At 42.1% G+C, this 19,618-nt stretch overlaps 1 long non-coding RNA gene across 1 annotated transcript in view; it reads left to right on the top strand.

Moving 5' to 3' along the window:
- Positions 1 to 11,573: 11,573 nt before the first annotated feature.
- The window catches only part of LOC141581078 (uncharacterized), a 675,731-nt gene continuing 667,686 nt past the window's right edge, over positions 11,574 to 19,618 (top strand). Inside the window, exon 1 of the long non-coding RNA XR_012513564.1 lies at positions 11,574 to 11,762. This is a non-coding gene — a long non-coding RNA (uncharacterized LOC141581078). The remainder of the gene's footprint in view (positions 11,763 to 19,618) is intronic.

Consider the following 19,618-nt stretch of genomic DNA (forward strand, 5'->3'; position numbering starts at 1 on the left):
AGCTGAGCTTCACCATAGTATGGTAGCTGAGTTCCAAGAGCAGCATCCCAAGAGAATGTGGTAGAAACTGAACCTTTTGTGAACTAGTCTTAGAAGTACATAGTGTCACTTGCATTAGAGTCATAAGCCCTTCCAGATACAAGGAAGGGACACTAGCCCACCATATCTTGAGGTGAGCACAGTTAAAATGACATTAAGGGCATGTCAGATAGAAAGTATGGATGTGATTCATTTTGAAAAATAAAATCTACTCCAAAGTCTTTGATATGAAGCTCTCTATTTATTTGTGATTGCTCTCAGTTTGTTGAGAGCATTGCTCTTGTGGATAATATACCTAAAAAATATAACTGCATTTCTCTTTTGTTTAATCTAGATTTTTTTAAAATGGCTTATTTGATACATTATACCCCTAATATATAGTTGCTAAAGGAATGAACTAATTCTGGTTTCATCATTAACTTTATGATGTTGGACAAATTACTTCTCTTATCTTTAGTTCCCTCATATCTAATAACGGAACCTACTTTGTCTGAATGTAGTGAAGGTTAAATATGATAATGTAAGTAAAGCAATTAGCATGATGCCTGGTTCATAATTAGCGCTCCGTAAACAATAACCACTACGTTTGTCATCATTGAGAAGGCATGAATGGCTTACATGTTTTTCTAAATCAGATACAAGGGATGCTTTGACTTAGCATTTTGATTAAAAAAATCTCAATCTCATTATAGCTTCAAATAATCTTTTTTTCTCTCTCTTTTTTTAATGCTTGCCTACAGGCAGATTTTTTTTTTTTTTTTTTTTTTTAAGATGGAGTCTCACTCTGTCGCCCAGGCTGGCGTGCAGTGGCACTATCTCTGCTCACTGCAATCTCTGCCTCCTGAGTTCCAGTGATTCTTCTGCCTCAGCCTACTGAGTAGCTAGAACTACAGGTGCACACCACTATGCCCAGCTAATTTTGTATTTTTTAGTTTCACCATATTGGTCAAGCTGGCCTCGAACTCTTGACCTCATGATTCACCTGTCTTGGACTCCCAAAGTGCTGAGATTATAGGCGTGAGCCACCATGCCCAGCCTTTTAGCTTCAAAAATCTTAAAGGAATTTGTGGGATAATAAAAAGCTGATTAAAAAGGGTGGCATAATGAATTTAACTGGAATTTGAAGGACAGTGTGTTGAATTGGTGTCACCAAGTTCTTTCAAAACCCGAATGGAAAGGAAGTCCATTGAACCTTAAATTGAGAAAATGGGGCTTTTGAGGGATTGATTTTATATTGAAGTCCTGGTGGTGTCACGTGGGACTTGCATTGTCATCTCTGCCCTGCCTGTCTCCTTCAGAGTCAAGCAGACTCAGCTCGCATGCCATCAGCACCCTTCCAGCAACTTTGTGGGTCCTTGCTCTTACACAGCTGGAATCCGTAGTTTCCACTGTCATGTATTTCCAGGGCTGTCTATATTTTATCCTCTTAGAGCAAAACAATCCCTTTTCCACCTTTTACAAGAAATTGAATTCCACAGAGGCATTTATCATAACTTTTTTTTTTAGACAGAGTTTTGCTCTTGTTGCCCAGGCTGGAGTGCAGTGGCATGATCTCGGCTCACTGCAACCTCCACCTCCCAGGTTCAAGTGATTCTCCTTCCTCAGCCTCCCGAGTAGCTGGGATTATAGGCACGCTCACCATGCCCAGCTACTTTTGTATTTTTAGTAGAGACTGGATTTCTCCATGTTGGTCAGGCTGATCTTGAACTCCTGACCTTAGGTGATCCGCCTGCCTTGGCCTCCCAAAATGCTGGGATAAGCCACCGCGCCCAGCCTATCATGATTTTTATAGGACTATTAAAGACTGGGGCTGTGGGATAAAGGTTCACATTGTCGAGCCTTTAACCGTTTGCTCACTCTCATGTCATCACCCTTACTCTTTACCTCTTGCAGGTCTGAACTCTGCATACCTGGCCCTCCCAGACTTGATTGGCCTCCTTGGAAATGTGGTTCAATTTACTAGCTATTGAGAAGAATAAGTATTGGAAAGATTTGAAACAGAGAATTTGGGAGAATCAAAATAAAATTTCACACATATGAAATTTAATGCTGTTTTTTTTTTTTTTTTTTTTTTTTTGAGACAGAGTGTCGCTCTTGTTACCCAGGCTGGAGTGCAATGGCACGATCTCGGCTCACCGCAACCTCCGCCTCCTGGGTTCAGGCAATTCTCCTGCCTCAGCCTCCTGAGTAGCTGGGACTATAGGCACGCGCCACCATGCCCAGCTAATTTTTTGTATTTTTAGTAGAGACGGGGTTTCACCACGTTGACCAGGATGGTCTCCATCTCTCGACCTCGTGATCCACCCGCCTCGGCCTCCCAAAGTGCTGGGATTACAGGCTTGAGCCACCGTGCCCGGCCTAATGCTGTTTTTAGTCGTGTAAATGCAGTTTGACTGGAGTGTGCTGAAACATGATCATATGTCAGCCCCAGAACAGCACTTTAAGGTATTATTATTTCATCCTTATTTTTTTTTTGTCCATAACTGAAACCACCTTTGTGATTTTATCCCTATTTTACAGACGAGAGGTCTGAGGCACAAACTAGTAAAGTAGCCAAAGTTATTTGAAGCCCTGATATCTAACTATAAGACCTATGCCCTTAATTCTTATCCTGTATTACGTTATCTGATAATTCTGTGTGGTCTTTTTCCATATTGGGCTACAAGGTTTCCAGACTCAAATAGTTTTAAGGAATAGTTATTTGTACTCTATGATCTTCAGGAGTCATTTTTATCTTTTACATGGAGGTGCCTATGATCCCCTTCATCGATAAATTGATGTGCTCCCAATTTTGCCTTTTTGAAATGCTATTTATATAGGTATTTAAAATATTTTAATAGAGAAATCACCAATGTGCAAAAAGTTACAAATGAATCAATATACTGTGAAAGATGTTCATTAGGAAGATAAGACCGCCCTAGTTTTTTTGGCAATCATTTTATGGTATTTCTGATTAATGATTTCTTTTGGGCCATTTCAATGTTCTGTGGTCTCCATTTGTTAGTGTTGATTATAGGATGCCACGCCTCACTGGAGAATGACTCATTTTGACCAACAAATGTGAATTAAAATCAATAGAAATGTCATTATCATACCAATATCATGAAACATAATATAACCATTTCTTATGCATTCCGTTTATTAAAATTTGCTAAAGTGTGAAATATGTAGGACAAGTAATGATGTTTTAATCTTTCACCAAGGTAACAATTGAAAGCTGATTGATTCCATTCAGTAATTATAAAATCAGAATGATGGAAGATTGTAATCAAGTAGGATTCATTCTCCTACTTTGTCACTCCTCCATGCAAGATAAAATTCTCATTTGCATCATCTCTTTTATCTGAAAAGAAATCAAACTTCTATTTGCCTCACTAAATCCATGAGGTAGATAATAGCCTTTCCCAACTCTGGAAGGGATGGCGAGGCGGCTGCTGCCTACTAATAGAAGAGAAGGACAGCCCTTCTTTAAGTCTGGGTTGTCTGTGAGAACAGCCAATTCCACTTGCGTCTCTATATTCAAAGTACAACATCCTTCCAGCGTTTGTGTAACCTACCCAACAAGGTAGGGGCTTGCACATGATCGTGATGCTTTCCTTGCTTACATAAGACAAACCTGGCTGGATGTAGCTGACCAAATATTACAGGTACGTAGTCAACTCACATGGCCTGTAGAGACCTGTGGTGAGCTTTCCTTTTTCCAAAAAGGCTGGCAAGAACCCTAATATTTTTGTCTTTGAAGATATGGGACAATTGCCATTAGCTCCTGGCTCTGCAGTTTTTAGGCTGGGTGTTAAGAGTGAGGAAGAGGAGAACAGTAGGGCAGGAGAAGGGAGGGGTGTGGATCCATGCCATGAGGACTGAAACCTAGAAACTCAAGCCTTGAAAGATGAGAAGGCCAGAAAAATCAGGAGGTGCGCACAACTTGGAGGGCTCGTATCCATTATCTTATGGGGCTGGTTGGTGGCTTTTGAAGTTAGAGGTGGGCTGGGCACAGTGGCTCACACCTTAGCACTTTGGGAGGCTGAGGTGGGCGGATCACTCAAGGCCAGGAGTTTGAGACCAGCCTGGCCAACATGGAGAAATCCCGTTTCTACTAACCATATAAAAATTAGCAATCCCAGCTACTCGGGAGGCTGAGGTGGGAGAATTGCTTGAACCTGGGAGGCGGAGGTTGCAGTGAGCTGAGATTGTACCACTGCACTCCAGCCTGGATGACAGAGTGAGACTCAATCTAAAAAAAAAAGAAGACAGAGGTGGGACAGTAGATCATGTCTGGCCATCATTGTTACATAACCCAGAATGTAGCGCATCAGCTAATTTGGGAACAGTTAACTCTTACTGAGAAAATAAAAATTCCTCAGGGAAGTCTTTCTTCACTACATGTGACTGCTCCTTGCCTTCCATTTAGGTCAAGTGCTCCATTATATGCTGTCAAAAAATACTGTGCGTATCTTTCCTAGTGCTTTTCACATAATCATGTTTGTGAGATTATTTGGTTAATACCCCACCATTGAACTGAAAGCTTGAGGAGGGTAGGGACTGAGCGTATCTGGCGTTGAATGTGGCTGAGTAAATATTCCTGACATATGCTCAAAATCTTTCCCTCTCAGGCAGCCTGGCCTGCATAGGAACTGGCATTGCCTGGTGATAATTGTCTTTCCTACTTGACTGCAAATATGTCCGTCTGTCTTTTGGACCTTCCGGTTCCCACTCTACTGGTCATAAAAATTCAGTATCTATAGGACCTGTGTAGCAATTTGGAAGTGACTTTATAACACACCCTACAAATTAACCAGGAAGTATTTCCGTCCTCAAAGGACTTGGATGCTTTACAGACTTTTCTTTGATGTGACTGAGGAAATGAAGGCTGGGACTTAAAAATGCCTTTCTTTGGCTCAGGATAGGAAAGAACACTGGGGTAATGCTGTTATTTGCTATGCAAATATTTCCTTTTATTGTTGTGATACTGACCTTCCAACAGAGTTTCTGTGGGCAGGACAGCATTGTGAAAAGATTGTTGTTTTTGGAGCCAGGCAGGTTTGAATTTGAATCCCAGCTCTGACAGTTACCAGCCATGAGATCTCTCATCTGAAAACCTGGACAAATGGGGCTTGTTTTGTGGGGTTATTCCGTCTCTAGATACTAGAGCTTAGAGTGCCTAATATGGTGCCTGGTACATTGTAAGAGCCAAATATGTAGTTGGTAGGTTACAGTAAGGATTATCATTGCCAAATTTCAAAAAGTGAAAATGGGTGGCCACAGAAGCCAGATAATTTACTTCAAAAATTCACAACATACTGTAAGATGGTGTTCAGGAGAAATGGTTTTAACTTTTTTTTTTTTTTTGAGATGGAGTTTTGCTCTTGTTACCCAGGCTGGAGTGCAATGGCACGATCTCAGCTCACTGCAACTTCCGCCTCCTGGGTTCAGGCAATTCTCCTGCCTCAGCCTCCCGAGTAGCAGGACCACAGGCATGCGCCACCATGCCCAGCTAATTTTGTATTTTTAGTAGAGACGGGGTTTCACCATGTTGACTAGGATGGTATCGATCTCTTGACCTTGTGATCCACCCATCTCGGCCTCCCAAAGTGCTGGGATTATAGGTATGAGCCACCGAGCCTGGCCAAGTTTTTTTTTTTTTTTTTTTTTTTTTTTTTTTTTTTTTTTTTTTTTTGGAGACAGTCTCACTCTATTGCCCAGGCTGGAGTGTGGTGGCGTGGTCTTGGCTCACTGCAACCTCCACCTCCCAAGTTCAAGCAATTCTCCTGCCTTAGCCTCCCAAGTAGCTGGGATTACAGGCATGTACCACCATACCTAGCTAATTTTTATATTTTTAGTAGAGACAGGTTTTCACTATGTTGGCCAGGCTGGTCTTGAATTCCTGATCTCAGGTGATCCGCCCACCCTGGCCTCCCAAAATGCTGGGATTACAGGCATTAGCCACCATGCTTGGCTGGGTATAGCTCTTTTAAACTTCATAGAGAGTCAGACTTTTAGGAATGCTGGAGAAAGTTTAATATTCAGGAACATATGGGCATCGACTCTACTTTCTCTACTACCCTAAGATGTAGCTTTGTTGATGAATATGTTACAGAACCAGAAGAGCTTGGTATTGAAATACATTCCCTTACATGGAGGTACGTAGATTATTGGTGTAAGTTCTGATGTGGCGATGTCAGCGCTAAGTTTAAAATGGCACTGGTTTAGCAAGAACTGGGTAGCTTCCTAGGACCCTTGCTTGCTTGGGGAATGTCTGTACCAGCTGCAGGTTTTATGGGAGATAGAGAAGCCAGACCAAAGTATACAGCATCTACTGCTGTTGTGGGTGGAATTTCCATTCTGCTAATAGTGGTTAGTTTTTAACAATGGGAATGTAAAACAGATGTGTCTGAAGCTGTCCCTGCTACTTGGAAACCCCTGGAATGCTGCAATTCCTCTGCCCAGTGGATCTCATGCTAGCCTTGTATTGGAATCACCTGGGAAGTGGTTAAAAAGGCTGATGCCTGAATGCCCTGTCAGACCAATTGAATAAGGGGACTAGATATCTATATTAAAAAAAAAAAAAAAAACTACAAAAAAACCAACTCTCTAGCCGAGCTACATGTCTCAGGTTTGAAAATCACTGTTGGCCCAAATATCTCAATACTCAATGTGTTATCAAATTTCAGGAGCTTACATGCAGGGTGACAGCAAATAGAAGAGAGAATAAGTTATAGAAGATCTTACATCTCTGCTTTGGTGTATTTGGTGGAGGTCATTGGTCTGGGAATTAGGCCTTGTTACTACCATCACCTGGAATAGGGAGCTCACTGTTTTTTAAATGGTTAAAACCCCAGGGGAGGTGAGGTGATGGGTTCTGGGAATGGGTTGTCAAGATGTGTCATTTGCAATGCTGCGTTTTTAGGAAATACTCCTCTTAGAGTGCCTCTCTTGAGCCTGCTGGTTTGGCAGCTTTACATCCAGCACTTAGCTACCCATCAGACCTCCCTCTGATCTCAGCAGAAGACAGCTCTATCGGCAAAGGCAGCACAAAAGCCAGCCGATCTCCACACAGGTGGTGCCCATCCCGGGTAGGCACCTGCTATGTGAGTGTTAACTGAGTGGGTGGCTCCCATCTCTTCCACAGCCCTTGTGGAAGACTCAAGATCACAGCGTCTTGGAACTGAGGGGCTCAGGAGATGTGTTGGATCACTCCATGCAGTGGGGGAGACTGAGGCCCAGAGAGACCACCCAGACAGGTGCACAGGGTTGGGGTGAAGCAGCTGCCTGCAGTGCAGGTCCTCATGCCTAGGTTAGGCTTTTACCATCTGTTTTTATTTCCTCCACTTAAAAAAAATTATTTTAAATGTTTCTGAGTCATATCCACTTTTAAAAAAATTCCCTGGTTTCCTAGCTTCCTTCTGACCCCATCCTCTCCCATTTCTCAATCTTGTCATCTAGCTCTTATATTCTTTGTTTTGCTTCAATTGAAGTGCTCTGATGGGAAAAGATGGTTAATTTTTCTTAGGTTCAAGCAGTCTGTTCCAATGAATAAGGTGACTGTTAAAAGTTTGTGATCTGTGGTTCAAAAATGTAAAAAATTAGGTTAAAAACAGAAAAAAAAAATAGGAAAATGGGTGAAAAGAAAACCCAAATTTCACCATTTCTGAACTCCTTCACAGAGGCAGATACCGTCAGGTGGAGAGGGGAATGAGGCCATTGTTTTCCAAACTCCTCACAGATGGCAAGAGATGATGTTGGACAACGAGATTGCAGTGTGAAAGCTCATTTGAAGAAAACTTCTTGTGGCATCTCAGCAGGAGAGCATTTTTATGAACAGGATGGTTATTGCCTGCCTGGCTGGAACTTTTTATTTTCTGCATCATTCTATTTGAAATCATGGGGCTTTGACCAGGGGGTATTTCCCTCTGTGTGTGAGATTTTGTATTTGGGATAATAAGTACCTTCTCTCCAAACATTTTAGAATGCAAAAATGTACTGAAGTGACATGTACTTTTTCCTCAGATATTACCAGATTAATCTCTATAAGAGCAGAAAAGGGATAACATGTAGATCTGAATGTATTTTTTGTTCAATGTCTTTTCTGCTTTCTGAAACTTCCTGGAAGGAAGAGATTATTATAAAATTCTCTAGAAGGACAAAAGCTATGTTCCAAGCTTGGGGAGAAAATGACCCCTCTTAAAGTATTTTCTAACAGACGGCAGTAGAGGGTGTTCATTGGTTTCGGTGTTCAGTATCCATCCATTCACCCCGTGTGGGATCCTCTCTTCTCCACGCTCAGGTCATTTAGTGAAATAAAGCTGGTCTTATGCCCAGCTCTATCTAGGGAGCGTATAACCCAGGTTCAAGTCACGTGAGTGCAGTCTTCTCTTGCCTGCAACGACTGGTTGGAGACTGGCATGTGATGAGACTCCAGAGCGGGAAACATGTCCTGTTTTTCCACTTGAACCTAAAAGGAGATGTGCTGCAGTTGTAGCCAATTATAAAGAGAAAGCTCATTTGAGAGTGAACTGACACAGAAGATGAAACCTGATTGATGGAAAACAGATAATATACTCAGAGGAGACTTAGACAGTTGGGCAGAGTTGGGGATAAATTAGCGAAGATCAATGTGGGCTGAATTGTGCTCTCCCCACCCCCTCCAACTAAATTGTTGATGTCCTAATTCTGGGTACCTGGGAATGTGACTTATTGGAAATAGAGTCTTTGTAGACATAATTACGTAGTCAGTTAAAAATGAGGTCATACAAGAGTAGAGTAGGCCCTTAATCCAAGATGACTGGGGTCTTTATAACAAGAGAAGAGACAGAGGGACCGACACACATGGAGAAGAGATGCCATGTGAAGACAGAAACACACATGGAAAAAGGCTGCATAGGCCAGGTGCAGTGGCTCATGACTGTAAACCCAGTACTTTGGGAGGCTGAGGCGGGAAGATTGCTTGAGGCCAGGAGTTTGAGGCTAGCCTGGACAACATAGTGAGACCCTGTCTTTACAAAAAGTAAAAATTAGTCGGAAGTGGTGGCATGTTCCTGTACTCCTAGCTACTTGGGAGGCTGAGGTGGGAGGAGGATGGCTTGAGTCCAGAAAGTTGAGGTTGCAGTGAACCATGATTGTGCCATTGTACTCCAGCCTGGATGACAGAGTGAGACCCTGTTAAAAAAAGGAAAAAAGAAATAAAGTGACATATGACAAGTGACAATCAGGGTGGAGATTGGAGTAACACATCTGCAAGCCAAGGCGTGTTGAGGATTGCCGGCAAATGCCAAAAGCTGGAGGGGACAGGAAGAGCCTGCAGAGAGAGCATTGCCTTGCTGAGACATTAATTTTAGACTTTAGTCTCCAGAACTACAGACAATATACTTCTGTTCTTTAAAGCCACCCAGTTTGTGGTACTTGGTTATGGTGGTCCTAGGAAACTAATACAAAAAAATATATAGAAAATGTAGCATGTGAAGAAAATACTTTTTATTTTTATTTATTTATCTATTTATTTTATTGAGATGGAGTCTTGCTCCATTGCCTAGGCTGGAGTGCAGTGGTGTGATCTCGGCTCACTGCAACCTCCACCTCCCGGGTTCAAGCAATTCCCCTGCTTCAGCCTCCTGAGTAGCTGGGATTACAGGCACACACAATGCCCGGATGATTTTTTTGTATTTTTAGTAGAGACAGGTTTCACCATGTTGGCCAGGCTGGTCTTGAACTCTGACCTCAAGTGATCTGCCCATGTCAGCTTCCCAAAGTGCTGGGATTACAGGTCTGAGCCACCATGCCCTGTGACTTTTTTTTTTTTTTTTAAAATTCTGGGGAAAACATAAACTTGTTCAGGAAAGGAGAGGTGAACAGGATATACCACATGGTTTTGTTGTCAAGAATTTAATAGTCATAGTTCTATAAATATTGATTACTGTTCTTACCAAAATTATAACATACTGGGAAGTATATATGTGTGGTGGGGGCTGTGTGTGTATGTGTGGGTACTTATGATGTCATCTTCCTTAGAGCAGAGTCAATATATGATGCTTAAACTAAAAAATCAAGAGGCAGCAAGATGAACATTTTGTTTAGAGACACAGAGGTAAAAAGTAAATGGTTCATTTAAAAGAGCTGGAAGTGTCTGCCGTCGGGGAGCAGGAAACAGGAGGTAGGGACTGCTTGGACTCCTTTAGAACGATTTGACTCTTTATATTATGTGCATGAATTACTTTGCTTTAAAGAAAAACTGCTCTAAAAAGAAGAAAATTTGAACCTATGAAACAAGCTACTTGTAGAACTAAGGCATGTGATGACTTTGGATAACAGTATGACATTAGATACATTTATTTTGGGGCTAGTTGCCAGTACCTCTGTTTTCTGGGCAGTGAGGGGGTAGGGGTGGCAGGGAGGGGTCAAAATTCCTCCTTATAGCCTTTATATCTCCCCTTCTGCTATATTCAAGTCCCACTCTTAAAAAAGAATTAAAAACCTCCATTACCTTAAGTTTATAATTACTGTTTAAAAACATAAAGTTCATTTTTATAGGGATCTTTCCGTAAGACTGAAGGAGGTTCTAAATATGAAATTTCCTCCTATGTATATTTCCTTGGGGTAGAAGTCAAAGGCACTTTCTTTTCACACTGGAATTTTGAGTCGCATAAGTTTGTTTCTGACTGGTAAGTAAGAACTCTGTGTCCTTGGCTTCTCACACTGACCTTAAGGCAAATGTCTTTGAACCGTCCACTCCAGTCTGACAATCCTCCTGAGGAAGAATGGTTCAGCCTGCACTGCAGCTTTTTACCATCAGGGGGCAGTGGGGCCATGAGTGCCCGGGGAGATAGGGAAGGATGCTTAGCACCTGGCGAGTGGGAGGAAGTGTCTCTCAGTGTTTGCACTTAAAGCATCTCAGTAGCTAGATATTTCATTGGTACAAATGGTGTATTTTCTTCTAAATTTTGTGCAATCCAAAAAGGCAGGAAGTTTAATCTTCATGCATTTGCCATGGCCATCTATTTCACTATGAGCAAGGAATTTATTAGGAAAACGAAGAGAATTGCAAGAACAACTTTAGAAGGACAATTCCCCATTTTCCTACTTGTAGAATAGGTTTGGTACATGTTCTGAAAGAACACGGTGTCAGTTGAAACAGTGCTCTGCTTTCTTCCCTGTTATTCCAAAATAGATGTGCTTCTCACACACATGGATAGACCATTTACTCCTGATTTGTATCTCAGGGACAAATCTGACTTATTAGCACTGTTATTTGTAAACTGCTATCCCAGTTCCCTGTGCTGTTGTAACGCTGTCTTGATGGGTTGCTGTGAAAATGTGAAGATGTCTGTCAGGCAGGAAAAATTATGTAAAAATGATGTGGGTATAGAAAATGGGATCGACAAAATGTAATAAACTCCTCCTGGGCTGAAGAGCAGAGCTGCATATGTAATGAAGCACTTTAGGATTACGTCACCTTTTATATAACATCTGGCAGTGACTTTTATTTCAGAGCTAATTTGAAGAAGCCAGGCGCTTTTCACTTCCCCTCCCCAAGACTGCCTTTATCTGAAAGAAGAAAGAAGGCACTGTTACATTTTGCATGCAAAGAAAGCCAGAGTGGCTAGATTACTCCCTTAGGGTAAATGGAGAAAGGAAAAAGAAATTGAAAAAGGTCAGGTGAACAAAGCAGAAGGAATGAAGAGGTTTGTGTGATTCTTAGTGAAATTGGACCACTCTAAGCAACCAGACAGGTAATCTGGGTGACTCTACCCCTCCTTCTTCCCTCCTGTGCCCCTCCCTGGGCTGTGGCTGTATAGATATGACCCAAAAATACTATGGAAATAGCATTTCCTTAAATATTTTGTCTGAAGTGAAGGGTTGAAAAAATTATTGAGATAATTTGGGAAAATCCTAAAATTTGTTACTTTAGCTTTTGAGAAAAAGCTTAAAGCCAAACACCTCTCTCCCCCAGTACTATCCATACACTGATCTATCACAATAGACTATTCAGATGGTCAACTTGCTGCTTTAATTTGTCTGTATAAGCAATGGTGAAAAGCCTTTTATGAAATTGAATGGGCATTTACTCCTTCGAAGCCAGGGACACAGGAGGGGTGAAGACCCTCTTTGCACTTCCCCTTTTCCTTCCCTCATAGCTTCTGGGTCCATGTTTGCCTCGGCGCAACCTGGACCTCGCTGGACCAGGTTTGCTGACCTCCTTGTTCTCTTCCATCATGTGTCTTCTGAATCTTCCATTATTGTGTCAACCCTGGAAATGTTCTTGTCTGAATTTCAAGGCCATGTCTACAGTTCAGAAGAGGTAGTGTCTTACTTTTGTATCTAATGGGTTCCCAAAAATGTGTTTGAAAGTTAGTTGGATATTTGAAAGTCGAACAATAGATTTGCATGTTGTAAGGAAGAATTTGTTCTCAATTCTAGCTAAAGAATATGATGAAATCCCTAATTATGGTTTCTGCCAGTGCCACCTCCCTCAGGCCTTGGCAACCCTGTGGGTGGGTGAGAACAGGCACATGGCTGCAGTGGGTGGCAACTGCCAGTCGTTGTGGGCTGAGGAAGTTAATCCAGGAATCTCTCCTTCCAAGACTTAGCCCTCCTTCCCTCAGCCCACCCTGAAAGGGCAAGGACTGGAGTAGAGGGTCTGGTTCTTTTTTTTTTTTTGAGACAAAGTTGTATCCTCTGTCACCCAGGTTGGAGTGTAGTGGCTCAATCTCAGCTCATTGCAACCTCCACCTCCTGGGTTCAATCTATTCTCTTGCCTCAGCCCCCCACTTACTGAGATTAGAGGTGCCCACTACCATGTTCAATTAATTTTTTGTATTTTTAGAAGAAATGGGGTTTCACCATGTTGGCCAGCCTGGTCTCAAACTCCTGACCTCAAGTGATCTGCCTGCCTTGGCCTCCAAAATCCTGGGATTACAGGTGTGAGCTAACATGCCCAGCTGAGGGCCTGGTTCTTAACCTACCTCCAAGAATAATCACATGTGACATCCATGAGGTGGTGGACATGGCATTGGTGGACATGGGCAGAGTACGGTAGTGAATGGGGCTGGTCAAAGGACGCCCTCAGGAATGGTGTTCTTGTGTGAGCTGGCAAACTCCAGGCTCCCTGGCCATGATCTCTGGAGTGCTGTCAAGTAGCGCTGGCCAGTGGAGACTTATCTCTGGTACTATAGCAAGGAGGTGTTAGAAAATTCTTCTGTTGTCTTAACTGGAACCTAGCCTCTTCTCCCAGTAGCTGTAGCTGCCTGGCATGAGATCATTCTATCAATAATCTAAGATAATTTAGGAAAGATTGAATTTTGAGTATAAAAGATTCATAGATGCTAGTGTTTAATTTTTGATAGTGTGATATCTTGATTCTGTATTGTGGCAATGCATACTACTCCAAAACTTAGTGTCTTAAAACCACATTTTAATTATTTCAGAAATTCCTGGGTCAGGAATTTGATCAGTGCTAGGCTGGGTGATTCTTCTGCCTCACCTGGCTTTAATGGTCTGGTGTGGGCTGAAGCCATCCAATATGGCTTCCCTCACATGCTTGGTGTCTTGATAGGAATGGCTGACAGGCTTTGGGCCCCTCTCCCTCTCAATGTAGTCTTAGAGCATCTCTACATGTTCTCTTTAGAAGGCCAGTTGGACTCTTACATAGTGGGTCACTCATGACTCTGCTGGTTATTTTAGAGACTAGGGTTGGAATTGACATGGTACCAATTCTGTCATACTCCATTGGTCAAAGCAGTCACAGGACAGCCCAGAATCAAGAATGATGGAAACAGATTCCTTCTCCACAGGAGAGAAGTGTCAAAGAATTTGTAGCCATCTTTGATCCACCACATGGGGATTGCATAAATATAAAATGTGTGTGATTGAAGCAGCAAAGAAAATATGTCTGGGAAACACATTTCCTGTCTCTCCTAGGTAGAAATCATAGTTTTCCCAAGGGAAGCAGGGGCCTCAGAAGGACTAAGCTTCTTTTTCTGCTGTCACCCAAGGCAAATGTTTTGCTAAACTAGGGCAATATTGAGGTTTGTATCCCTCGTCATGCTTGTAGTTCAAAATACAGGTCTTGTTAAAGTGCTTAGGCACTCTGCTGGCAGGTGCACTGGAAAAACATAAGTGGATAACATCTGAGGATACTTTGGAGATGATATTGGCAAATTTCCAAAGGAAGAATTGGGACCATTTCTTGTTTTCTCCATTGTCTCATGCAGCTGTGCCAATGACTAAACAAGCAATGGATTACGCAAGTTTTGAAAACTTTTGAGGTTTTTCTTTTTGTTTACAGCAGAGTGGGGAGGGGGAGAGAATTGGTTTTTTAAGTCTAATTTAACTACATTTAATTTTTTTTGGTCTCTAAGTTTGATATGCAAGACTTCAGCAAAAGCTTTAGTAAAAATAACAGCAATATATTATGTTGCTTATTATTGTGGACATGATGTAATACTGGCAGCATCATGGGGTCCTTTTTTAGGCACTCATTTAATTAGTTTTTGAAGAGATAATATGAGCATGTAGTACACATTTTAAGGGAACAATAGGGCATGGAATAAAAATCTTCCTCCGCCCCCTGATTCCTATTCCTGAGTCCCTCATGTCCCTTCCTCAGAGGCAATTGCTCCTTTTTGTATATCCTTCTGGATAATTTTTGTTTTGTTTTTGTTTTTGTTTGAGATGGAGTCTCACTCTGTTGCCCAGGCTGGAGTGCAGTGGCACAATGTTGGTTCGCTGCAACCTCTGTCTCCCAGGTTCAAGAGATTATCCTGCCTCAGTCTCCCAAGTAGCTGGGATTACAGGCACATGCCACCACACCTGGCTAATTTTTCTATTTTTAGTAGAGATGGGGTTTCACCATGTTGGCCAGGCTGGTCTTGAACTCCTGACCTTAGGTGATTTGCCCACCTTGGCCTCCTAAAGTGCTAGAATTACAGGTGGGAGCCACCGTGCCCTGCCCTTTTGGACAAATTCTATACATACACAAATATCCACTCTGTGTGTGTGTGTGTGTGTGTGTGTGTGCACGTGCACATGCGTGTGTGTGTGTGTGCATAATTGTAGGATACCTGATTATGTATCCTTTTTGCTCACAAACAGCAGCATATTGTATACAGTTTGTACCTTGCTTTTTCATGAAATGATGTATTGGAAGTTGTTCTGTATCAGTAAATATAGATTAACTTCTTTTTTTCCCCAAGAGCTACATACTTTATTTCATCATCCTTTTTTTTTTTTAAAACAACAACAACAACAACAACAACAACAACAACAACAACAACAAACTAGTCTCCAGTTGATGATTATCTAGGTTATTTCCAATCTGTTGCTATTATGAATAACACAAAAATGAATAGTCTTAGGCATGCATATTTTTGCATATGTGCAGCTATATCTAGAATGGGATTGTGGGGTTGAGGAGTATGAACATTGTAATTTTGATATCTATTGCAAATGATCCTCTGTAGAGATTCTATTAGTTTATATTCTGCCACTCAGCTTTTGTTTTAGATTCTGGGGATTGCTGGCGGAATTTATTCTGAGGGGGTCAAAGATTAAGAAACGAGCTGCAAGATTGAACAAGAAAAGATCCACATTTGTGTTTTAACATCAGCCTTTATTTTATGAGATTTCTAAGTAGCTTACCAAATATCCTGGCAAAATGGACCAGCATCAGGTAGTCCTTGCCAGGAGAAAGCCTGTCCCATGGAAGAATGAGAAGTCTGGACTTGGAGGGGTAAGAATCTGTTTCTAGTCTGACATTGCTAGTACTCACTGGTGGATCTTGATTAAGCCAATTATCCTTTCTTTGACCTCAGTTTTCTTATTTATCAAATGAATATTTGTAGTAGATGATCTTAGAAGAATCACTGGATCCAACATTATTCAGTTCTATAAAAATCCTTTCACTTTTTATAATATAATAAAAAGTCCTATACAGGAATAGTTGCCTAATTTGCAAATCCCTGTGCAAAATGAAAATGCAGGTCCCCTGTTCAAAAATTATGAAGTATTTAAAGATGGCCACAGCAGAGCATTTACCCAAGTGTGGGCCCTTTTGAGTACAGGGACCCTGTGTAACTGCACAGGTGGTAAGTCTGCAAAGCTGGTCCTGCTCCCATAAAGACTCTTGCCTCCAAATCAGTAGTTTATTTGTTCTTAAGTATTTGGTGGTCACTTGACATAAACATGGCTTGAAATTCCCACACCCTTTCCTAAGGAAAGCTGCCTTGGTACACAGCCCCTTTCAGAAGGAAGTAGCCCTAAACTGTACGTCGTGCAGTAGATGCCTGATGATGGGACCAGAGGCAGCCACCCGACCCAAGGGCAACCAGTTCATAGGCTGGCAAGTAGCTTGAAGGGCGGTCTGACAGGAAAAGCTCTGACCAGTGGGAATTAGGTAATTACGCTGATGAAACAGACACTCTGGAATTTGAGCTGGGAATTAATGGAGAGGATCAGCCAGCTGGATTGGGGGTTAGGGGTTGGTAAGAGTTGGGGGCGTGTAGGTAGAGAGAGAAGAAGCCACATATAGTGTCATGTGTAATTGAACAGTGAACCCTCATTACTTGAGGTAGCCTAAGTGAATTGATTTCTGTCCTTTGTAACCCCAAAAGCATAATTAACCCAGTGTTATGCCAGACCATAGCTTCAGCCTGTTAGTGATTAAGCCATCTAGGGAGTATGCATTAAGAATAATTAAAAGTATGGAAATAGAAAAATATCTCCCAGACCCTGTTTTCTCCTTCATCTGCTGGCTGAGCAGCCTGCGTTGGCCAGGTGAGGGGTGATCTGAGCTGGCTGAAGGGGGGGCCTTCTGTTGTTCTACTTCTTTTTATTGTGGCTTAGCCAACTTTCTTACATATCCCTAGGACAGTTTTTTAAAAACGTCTCCTAAGTTATTCTTGACATCTTGTTCTTCCAGTGGAATAGCCCTAGGAAAATCATAGCTGTCAAATGTGCAACAAGACACACACTTTCCTGGTATCTATCTTTTTCTTTCTGCTGGACTATGCTAATGGCTCCCTGGAGTCTGCAGCAGGATGAGGCAGCAGCTGGACCAGATGACCTCCCCAGACCTTTTGCAGTTAAGCCGTGCTAAGGAAAGTATTTCCATGTAGTCAGTTTCCAACCCCCAATTATAGAATATCTATATAATTGTTCGATGTTTTTCTCTTTCCTTCATGGCTCAGTAGAGGCTGAGTTTGTTGGTCTTCAGTTGAATAACCAACTAATTCAGTCAGGGATACTTATAATTTATTGTTGCCAGTAGTTTGCTTTCTAGGATGCATTAAAATCTGTGTTTTGTGGGCACGTCACTTATAATAACATACCCTGCACAGAGGAACCTTCTTCAATGAGGCATGCGTAAAGCTGCACCATGCAAAATGGATTCTGATTCCAGTGAATCACTCTGTAGCCCAAGAGCCCGGGATACCTCATGAGATAGGACTCAGAGTGCTCGAGCATCTGACCCACAGGTGCCTCTTGACAGCACACAATTTAGCTGTGTTTATGGGGGTAGACTAGGTGAATGCATTGTCTAGCTGGCTTTAAACATGGAAAAAAGGACATTTCTGTTTCCTTCTATGTGAATGCACTGCCTTCAGTGTTCCGCCCCGAAAGGGCCCAGGTCTGGGAGAAGAAACAAAGGTGAAAGGCCTAGAGTTCTATGTTTTTCCTAGCCTGGGGCGCCAGCTGTACTTTACCAACACCCAACAAATACCTTGGTGAACACCTGTGCAAGGGTGCAAGGCCTGGCTTGAGCCTGTGGCAATCTGGGGTGATTACCATGGAAATACACTTGGGGCCTGTGTGACCAACATTTCTATACATGGCAAAGGGAAAAATGAATGTGGTAAGAGTTCCAAGTTCATTTTCCTGGGAATTCCAGGAATCTAAGCCTTTCCATGTCTGTCTTCTATTCATAAAATGGAGATGCCAACAGTGATATTACCCTAAATGCTGAAGCACGACCCCCCACATGTATTATTGTAATTCTTTTTATTTACATGAAACATATTGAGGTTTTTGAAAATAATAAAGATTGAAATACGATTTTAAAAAAGCAGCATTGTCTGGGTCCAGTGGCTCATGCCTGTAATCCCAGTACTTTGTGAGGCTGAGGCGGGCAGATCATCTGAGGTCAGGAGATCAAGACCAGCCTGACTAACATGGAGAAATCTTGTCCCTGCTAAAAATACAAAATTAGCCAGGCATGGTGGTCCATGCCTGTAATCCCAGCTACTCAGGAGGCTGAGGCAGGAGAATTGCTTGAACCTGGGAGTCGGAGGTTGTGGTGAGCTGAGATCATGCCATTGCTCTCCAGCCTGGGCAACAAGAGCAAAACTCTGTCTCAAAACCAACCAACCAACCAACAAACAAAAAGCATTAATATTAAAGAATATCTAGCTGACTTAGATGGTAAATCAGAAACGTTTGTCTAAGTGTTTGATCACAGGAACAAACCAGGGCAGTTATACATATATTTAAATTTATTAGGAGGCTGCAGTGTTAACTGATTAGTAGGTGGGGTGGACCAGGACAGTGTCATTTAGGCATTTAAAGCGTTCTCTGTGAAACGTATTCTAAGAGCCACAAACTCAACCTGGCAATTCTAAGTGTGAGGGAAAAAACTCCCATGGATTAGAAGCTGATTATTTTGAGGAAATCCAGAGATGAAGTTCATGGTGAATTCCAAGGATGCTGAGGGATTAATGGCAGATGACCACAGTGCTTTCCTGTGGTTTATTTTATCATTTGGTTTATTTTATCATTTCTGTTTCCCATTAGGTTATGAGAATATTCTCATAAACATACCTATTTCACAGCCCATATGCCATGTCAGGAATAATGCCATTTAATATACAACCCAACATAGACCTATCGCTGACCTTTCCCATTTTTACAGAATCATGGATTCTTCTGAAAAATCCTCAAAGAGAACAACATAGATGGCAGAAGCAGGACCTCAGGCTTTCTCAGGTGTCATAGAAGTCTCCTGCTTCTTGATGAGGCCGCCAGTGATGTGACTCTCCGACCCCAAGGCAGGGCTGGAGATGGGTGTCCATACTAGTCACAGGCTCTGGTGTGAACCAAGAGACAGCACACACAATTTGTGAATTATATGAAATGTCAGTGAACAGTACAAGTTAGAAAAAACTGTGAGAAATTTCAGAGGCCAGAATGAATGAAGAAGTTGGTCAATATGATGTAATATTCCCCTTAAACAATGGCTCCACCCCCATCTAGCCTGGTTGCAAAATATTCAAACATAACAGAATATAGAATAAAAAGTGCACATTTTCTGGGCCGAATGTGGTGGCTCACATCTGTAATCCCAGCATTTTGGGAGGCTGAGGTAGGTGGATCACTAGAGGTCAGGAGTTCGAGACCAGCCTGGCCAACATGGTGAAACCCCATCTGTAATAAAAATACAAAAAATTAGCTGGGCATGGTGGTGTACATCTGTAATCCCCCCTACTAGGAAGGCTGAGGCAGGAGAATCGCTTGAACCCGGGAGGTGGAGGCTGTAGTGAGCCGATATTGTTCCACTGCACTTCAGCCTGGGTGACAAAGTGAGACTGTCTCAAAA

Source organism: Saimiri boliviensis, chromosome 1, assembly GCF_048565385.1.
Source record: "Saimiri boliviensis isolate mSaiBol1 chromosome 1, mSaiBol1.pri, whole genome shotgun sequence".
Lineage (NCBI taxonomy): Eukaryota > Metazoa > Chordata > Mammalia > Primates > Cebidae > Saimiri > Saimiri boliviensis.